Source organism: Nematolebias whitei, chromosome 14 (assembly GCF_014905685.2).
Source record: "Nematolebias whitei isolate Nwh7 chromosome 14, NemWhi1, whole genome shotgun sequence".
In the NCBI taxonomy this organism is placed as follows: domain Eukaryota; kingdom Metazoa; phylum Chordata; class Actinopteri; order Cyprinodontiformes; family Rivulidae; genus Nematolebias; species Nematolebias whitei.
Window position 1 is genome coordinate 35,923,752 of NC_056511.1, and position 8,482 is coordinate 35,932,233.

The window sequence follows — 8,482 nt, forward strand, 5'->3', positions numbered from 1 at the left end:
GGCGCCCTTCTTTTCTGCCCCCCCCCGCCCCCCCCCCCCCCCCCCCCCCCCCCCGGGTCCCTCCTCTTGTCCGTCGAAGTGGGCTGGGGGGGGGGGGGGGGGGGGGGGGGGGGGGGGAGCATCAGGAACGTGTGCATTTGTCAGCACTTATTTTTACAGGATATGTTTAACTTGTCTTATTTCTGGCTGGTGTATTCAGCAGCACAGGAGGGTCTGGATAACAATGTGTCTGTGCACTAAAACCAGGCCTGGGACAGGGCCGTGAGCGCATGTCACAGAATGCACATACCTGTCATCTTCCCTAGCTCCCTCCCCATGACTTTTGGGTGACAGGATGAACTGTGTGGGTGGGAAATGAAAGCTTTTTGGAATAGCCCTGAGTCAAAATCCTTCTGTCATCCTTTACCACTTCCCATTGAGGAAACTGACACATGATCTATGATCTAAAATGTGATTTTTACTGTCAAACACAATTGGTAGTGCCAAGAAAAAGTGTTGCCAAAGTGATAAAAAATGTCATCTCCTGAAGAGGATGTGATGAAAGAAAGGCAGCTATCATTATCCACCAAAGTATCAGAGTAATTGATGAGATAAACAGACAGAGCATGAGATTTGCATTAGGTATTTTGTCATCCATACTTTGGGTTCCACAAGTAATCATCCCTGTTTGATATTTCATCTCGTTTGTTGCCTGACAACATGGCTTTTTAAAGAAAATTTAGTGGATTTGTATTTTTATTTACACAGCATATTTACCCCGTAAATATATTTTTGGGTAAAAAACAAAAATGAAAACCAAAATAGCTTGAGTATTTTTAGAAACACCTTAAGGCTCGAGTATACTGCTGCGTATGTCCGTTCACGTGTACGTACGCCGATTGGTCATTTACTGACATGCCTACTGGATTGATTGACAGGTCGGAAAAAAGAAAAACGCGAGCTCTGGCAGCCTCCGCCACAGCAGTGTTCTGTATTTATACGTTGTTAATAAAAAGATCTAAAAAAAATAAAAAAAACAGAGCACTGGCTCTACAGCCCACACATCAGACCAGCTCACCAGGAAATCTCCAGACCCTCCCGCAGCCACGCTGGACCTGAGTTTAATTCGCTTGTGACAAATTCCTCCATTTCTCACCATTTCAGTCATGGCATCAACGGAGGAGGAAGAGATCACTGCCTCTTGACAAAAAAACAAAACAAAAGAAAAGGCCAGATCAGGGATAAAGAAGGGGAATTTAATACATTGGTGTCGCATACAAAACAGTCCGTCGCTTGGCAGTTTATTGTGTGACACCGCGTATGCGGTCGTAAAAATTGGAGCTTTGCACGGAGGGTACGCACGTACCTCTGCGTACGTATGTGCGTACCTCTGCGTATGGATCTATGCGGCAGTATACTGGGGGCTTTATGCAGCAGCAGCAAGTCTAATGTGGTACCATACACAGCACATCTGGCTGCAGGGATTTGTATTCATTCTTTATCACAAAACTACTTTTAACTTGTTCAGGTTGGATGAATGGCACAGAGATTTTTTAATCAAACCTGAGACTCAGTATGGTTGAGGTCTGAGCTTCGACTGGGCCATTCCAAGACATTTACCTGTTTAAACCACGTGTGATGCTTCAGCATTTAGTTTGTATTTAGAGTCATTGTCTTGTTAGAAGGTGAAACTCCTGCCTAGTCTCAAGTCTCTGAAAGACTCAACATGTTTGCCTCACAAATTTCTTAATATTTTTTTCCATATTTTTTCCTCAACTCTCAGTTAAACATATCACCATCATAATGCTGCCACCACCATGCTTTACAGTATCCTCAGCATGATGTGTTGGATTTTCACCAGACTTGGCATTGCCCTTGATAGCCTAAAACTAAAGACCAGATCATGTTCTTCCACATTTGGGCAGCCTTTTAGCAAATTCAAAAAAAAAACTAACTATTTTAGCAATTACTTATTTTCTGGACACTCTAACAAGAAGCCCAGCTCCGTGCAGCCTTTGGCAGTTCAATGGCCACATCTCTGCAGAGCTGCCCTGCTCAAGCTGTTTTTTTTTATGGTCTTGGTTGCTTTCTTGAATGATATCTTCACAGCTTAGCTTGTGGGTCTTGGTAGATGGCTCTTTATTGCAAGGTTTGTTGTGCTACCATACTATTTTAAAATATTTCTAAATATGGCTTTACAGTGCCCCATTAGATTTTTTCATCTATCCATCCATTAATTTTACACATTTCTAATTTTTTGGATTGCGGGGATCACTGGTGCCCATGTCCCGCTATCACTGTGCGAGAGGCGGGGTACACCCTGGACAGGTCAAAAGTCCAGCGCATGGACACATAGAGACAAACGAGACAAACAACCATTCACTCTCTCACTCACACCTGAGGACAATTTAGCGTTACCAATCAGCCTAACATGCATGTTTTTGGTCTGTGGGAGGAAACCGGAGTACCTGGAGAAAACCCACGCATGCAGGGAGAGAACATGCAAACTCCACTACAATGTTTCCAAATATATGGTGTCTGTACTCATCCCTTTAGTTGGCAGCTCAGAACACCACATACAGAACACCATGGACTTTGTGGATAAGGTGAGGGATGTCATCATGGAGACTGATGAAACAATGGTCTCTTTTGATGTCACATCACTCTTTACGTGCATTCCTGTTGATGATGCAGTAGAGGTGGTCAGTTTAAGATTAAAATCAGACACCACGCTGAGCAGCAGGACCACATTTTCCACAGAAGAACTGTGTCAACTCTTGAAACTGTGCCTGCAGTCAACCTACTTCACATATGGGGAGCAATATTATAGGCAGAAACATGGGTGTGCTATGGGGTCTCCAGTTTCTCCTATTGTTGCCAACCTGTACATGGAGGAGGTAGAAAAGAGAGCCTTGACGTCCTTTTCAGGGACACCACCAAGTCATTGGTTCAGGTATGTTGACGACACCTGGGTTAAAATTAAATCTCAGGAAGTCCAACATTTTACTGACCACATCAACTCTGTGGATAAATACATCAAGTTCACACGAGAAGATGTAAAAAATGGCAGGTTGGCTTTCTTGGACTGTGAGGTCTCAGTCTCTGATAGAGGACATTTGCAAACCGAGGTGTACCGCAAACCCACCCACACAGACCAGTATTTGCAGTTTGACTCCCATCACCCTTTGGAGCACAAGTTAGGAGTCATCAGGACTCTGTATCACAGAGCAGACAGCATCCCCACTAACTCAGGATCCAGGCAGAAGGAGAAATCCCACACAAGACAGGCTCTAGAGCAATGTGGATATCCTAACTGGGCCTTCCTGAAAGCAGAGAAGAAACCCAAACAGGACTCCAGTCAGCCATCAGGTGAAAAGGAGGAACCCAGACCAGTGGTCATTCCATATGTTGAGGGAGTATCAGAGAAACTGAGACGTTTATTTTCTAAACATAATGTCCCAGTGACTTTTAAACCCCAAAATACATTACGGCAAAGACTGGTTCATCCCAAAGATCCAGTCCCTCGGCACAAACAGAGTAATATTGTTTATGCTGTTCAGTGTCAGGAGGGCTGTGATCAGTCTTACATCGGGGAAACTAAACAGCCACTGGCCAAAAGGATGGCCCAGCACAGAAGATCAACATCATCAGGCCAGGACTCTGCGGTCTACACTCATCTCCAGGCCAGCGGTCACTATTTCAGGGATGAAGATGTTCACATCCTGGACAGAGAGGAACGATGGTTTGAGAGAGGAGTAAAGGAGGCCATCTTTGTGAAAAGAAATCGTCCATCATTAAACAGGGGTGGAGGCCTCCGGGTTCAACTGTCCCCCTCTTACAATGCTGTGATTGCTAGTATCACTCAGCCCCCTGTGAACAGTAAACAGCCATCAGTGTGCTAATGATCCATTGTTAGGCTGATGGTCCTTCTTGAGCATGTGATCAGCTGGTTTTGGTTGTCAGCAGCAAACTGGTTGATCCACTCTGAGAAGGTGCTATTTAAGAGACTGAGCTGAAAACAGCACCTCAGACTGAGGAAGTCTCTTGGATGAGAGACGAAACGTTTCTATATTTTTTTGCTTTATTTTGTTTTTTGTTTTTTTTTGAATGTCCAGAGGACCAGATTGAACTTTTTGGGATTTTTCTACCTGGATTATTGAGCATGCATCAGGATATATTAGTTTAGGTCAATTACTTATAATCACCATTATTTAAATTCCAGGTTGTAAGGCAACAAAAAATACCAAGGGGTGAACACTTTTGCAACTCACTGTACAATCATTTTTGTTCTTGTGCAGAACAAGTACCCTTCTCTCCCTTTCACATTATCACTCTTCTTGTTGACACATTTTGCAGAAGCAACACATAATCCACACAGGATCTATTTAAGAGGTGATATATAGCACAGAAATACGCATGGTCTGATTTGATTACTTCGAAAAGGCTTCTCAGCATCGCACCAAATACACACAAATCCATAAAAAGATAAGTATATACAAAGCAAATTAGTGCATAACAATTCCAATGCTAAATTACACTCATTACACAGTTATAAGTAGCTGATTAATTGGGTCAAAAGTGCATGTCACAGTGAGTTTGATTCCTGCTCTGCTAAATATTCACAAGGTAAAAACCTGTCAGCTAGCAATTTTCATCAAGTGTCAAAGTTAGTGACTATAACTTCAAATATTTTAAGTCGTAACTATTTTGGGTGGCACACGCTCACACACGTGTTGTCCCACCTTTTTTAATTACACCATTAAAAAATCTGATGAAACCTGAGTGTAACTTTCTTTCATATTTCTTTACAGTAGTTTGTAACTAGACAGCAGCCATTAGTATAGCATTACAAAGACTGTGTGACTGATTGTGAGCCAAATTCTGTCCTTTTTTTTTTTGAATGATGCAAGTAATAGTAATGTGCAACAGTGTTGAAGACCAGAATAAAGGAATGCAGGCTGGATTGTCGCAGTCACACAGCTGCTTTTGTATGAGAGAGCCACTGAGCGAGGCGCGTATTAGAAGCATGTTCTTGGAGAAGAAGGGCTTTCTTGGTTTTGTGTGAGGGAAGGGCCAAGTCTGTGTGAATTTGTGTATAGTCTTTTTTTCTGTGGCTTAAAGGGCTGGTTTTTTCTTGGCAGACGAACAGAAGACTGCATTGTGTGTGTCTGTAATCTCTTTACCTGGATTGGCAGCAAAACTAGCAAGTGCAGCTTCCAGTGTGGAATTGGCACTCAGCAGTCAATGTCACACTGAGCGAACTGCGTCGCAAACAACCAAAAACCAGCCGTGTGTCTGTGTGAGGCTGTGTGCAAAAATGACGGCACGCTTTCTTCCCCCCAGTTTGTGTTTTTTTTTTACCTTAATGGGTAAATTTTACACCCCCTGCATAAACACAGTCCAATTTTCTCAATATATGTATCACGTGTCACGTTTTCAAAACTATGTGCAGGTCTTTGCCCTCGGATATAAAGTCGCAAAGGTTTGAGTAGTATGAGGTGTCATTTTACAGCAACGAATTGACATAAATTTGCCTCTTCAGCCTGACATGGTAAGAAGGAAAAAAAAAATAATGGGCCTCATTATCTTTCATCTCTTTGGCATATTACATTAATTATTTTATACAAGGCTGCCAATTTGAGATCTGTATCTTGGGAAGCAGAGCTGCGCCTGCACAGGTTAACGGCTACTCAGTGAAAAAAGTCCCACTATTTGACGTCACCACAATGCCTCATCAGCCACCGGTGCTAGGGATTGACCATGGCCGACTGAGCAGAGGATGTCTGTCTGCAAAGTGATTGCTGGCTCATTGACTGAGTGGGAGAGAAGGGGATGGGGGGAAAAAACAGGTGGAGTGGAGAAAAGGAACAAGTACAGTTAAAATAGAAAAAAGAGGAAGACGATGGAAAGAAGGCGGGCTGAGATGAAGAAAGGCAGAAAAAGTAGAATGAAGGCCTGGTGAGGGCAAAAAAAGAAGTAAATAAAGAAAAAAGAGAGTGGCTCGGTGGGAAGCCTCCCCCTGCTGGCTCCTCTGGCTGGAATCTGCTGCCGATGGCTTCAAAAGAGCGCCAGGCAGTCTAGGCCTCTGCTTCTAGCAATTAGAGATCACTCCAGCGGATACCTCCTGGCCAGCCAGCAAATCCCTCAAAAATACCCTCTGATTACTACTGTAGGACACAGGCTGTTTACCAAATGGATCTAGCACTGCTGAGAGTGAGGTTTGATAATGCCTCCTTTTATTCAGGCTAGAGAGGGAGCGGGGGTCGTTTGAGTTTAAAGATGGCACTACAAAAATAATTGTTAGATGAATTTATGCCAGTAAATAAAAAGAAAAATAACAAGTTCTTTAATTTCTTTTGGAAGTACCTTGAAGAGAATGGTTATCTTTCTTTCTTTTCCTTTTTTTTTAATAAACAGTGTTGCCTTTTTTCTTTTTGGTGATAGCAGATATCCTCCAATTAGACCCCCTTCTTTGACAACAGTTGATTTAATAGAAATTGTGGTGTTTCGCCAGTGTGACTTCTGAAGGACAGCACCGGTGCAGAGTAAAACAACCAGCAGCTGTGTCTGATTTAACCGATCGACACCGCCTTCGCATTAAGTGGCATTAGATATTCCGGCTCTTCTCCATGCGTTGCTGCAGCCCCCAGACACATTCCTTATTGTATTCTCTCACCTTGACAGACCTGATATTAGCGATTAGTGTGAATGTCATTTAAATGGCAGAGCTAATCATACGCTCTGGGTCTCCTTCCACCGGAGGGCCCCTCACCTTGGCCTAATCTCGGCGACGAAGGAAATGATGTGTTTAGCCACTCTTAATAACTGCTTTAGCTCATCATCTCCCAGATGAGCTGGGTTTATGGCCAACCTGTTTCTCAGCAGGGGAGGCATGGTGTGGAGTGTGGAGCTTGGCCCCTAGCCTTGCTTCCTCTTCCTTCCTCAGGCTCCTTGTTGTGATTCACATCCTGACATCAGCGACCTAACAGGCTCACCTCAAAATCAACACCAGCATTAAATTAGTTGTGATTCTGTCGTCTGCAATGAGCCCGACGAGACACACTTGACAGGTTGGTGATTAAAGGGTAGAGAATCCTCCTCTTGTCACCTGTCTGTTTTCTCCTGCTCATGGCTGACATCTATCCCTCAATCAGTGTTGCTGTAGTTGTGCGTGCGTGTCTGTGTGCATGCACTTTAAGCTCACGGACTGGATGGGCTTGTTTTTAAGTTAGAGTCTGCTGCGCTGGCCCTGCATGGCCACTGCAAAGGGAAGGAGGATGAAGGCAAGAGATTGTGGAAGAAAGCCTGGGGTTTTAATCTCTTCCCCGTGTTTATCTCACCACCAGGAGACAAACCGTGTGCCATTAAAAACATCAGCTACTCCCACTGGTTGGCAGCACAGCCACACCTCTGAAGACATTTGAAGGACACAATAAAAGAGACAAAAACCGAAACCGGTAGAAATCCACAGTCATGAACGAGGGCCCATGATCGGATTTTGCACATTTGAGGAAATTGGATTTAAGTGGAATTCTCTTAAAACATACAGTAGGTTGGGAGCATTTGTCGTGCATACATTGACACTGCATATTTGCAGCATAAACTCACGCCTTAAAAGAAGAGCAGAACTTATTTGAACAAAAGTAGGCAAACATCTTTAAGCCTCCGCCGCTCTGGGCATTCAGTCTCTTCAGGAAATGAAAATGCTAGCTTGGAATTGTCATCATATTGAGAGTTAGTCAACCTTTGACCTTGTAATACCCCTACAGCTTCTCTATTTGTGACCCGCTGGATGCTCTTAGAAAACGAAACCATCAGGGAGGATCTACTCTCACATCATCATTCTCTGAACACCTAATAGTGGATTTACCAAGGTTAAACCCCCTGTGAGATTGCAGACACCGTGACCTGGAATACTGAGTTTACATCTGCTCACACACAAATACACACACATGCTCACAGACACAATATGAAGCATGCCTCTGTGAGACACAGGCATGCTCCACATGGATAAATTCAGCTTTGTCTGGTGATACAAAGTCTCACAGCATTAAAATTATGTTCAGCAATCTTGACATAAATGCAGGAATATTGTTAATCTGCATGATAGAGTTACAGAAAGAAACAAGGGAAGAGGTGGCCTCTGTCTTCATTCTCCCCTGTATTTACAGCTTGATTGGTGCCTACCCAGGCATCTTACAGCTGAGCACAGCACATGAGGGAATTAACTGTGTCTGCTGTGCAGTGTTAGTGAAATATGTCGCTTCAAGTCTTTGTAAGACTTTTTAAAAACATGCTGATCCACACAGGTGTGTTCTGATAGCTAGCGCATTCATAAATGCACTGCAGAAACACTCCCAGATTCTCCCAAGATTTGTAAAAAAAAAAAATAATAATAATAATGTTATTAGTGTTTGTGGTGCTTTTTTCCACAAAATATCTACCATGCTTGTTAAGTTTTTTTTTTGGTCGAAGATATAATATTCAATTCAATTTAATATAT

General features: G+C 43.2%; 1 protein-coding gene across 1 annotated transcript in view; it reads left to right on the forward strand.

The window, feature by feature from the left end:
• msi2b (musashi RNA-binding protein 2b) overlaps nucleotides 1–8,482 on the forward strand; it is a 434,292-nt gene that overhangs the window by 241,320 nt on the left and 184,490 nt on the right. The window lies entirely within an intron of this gene.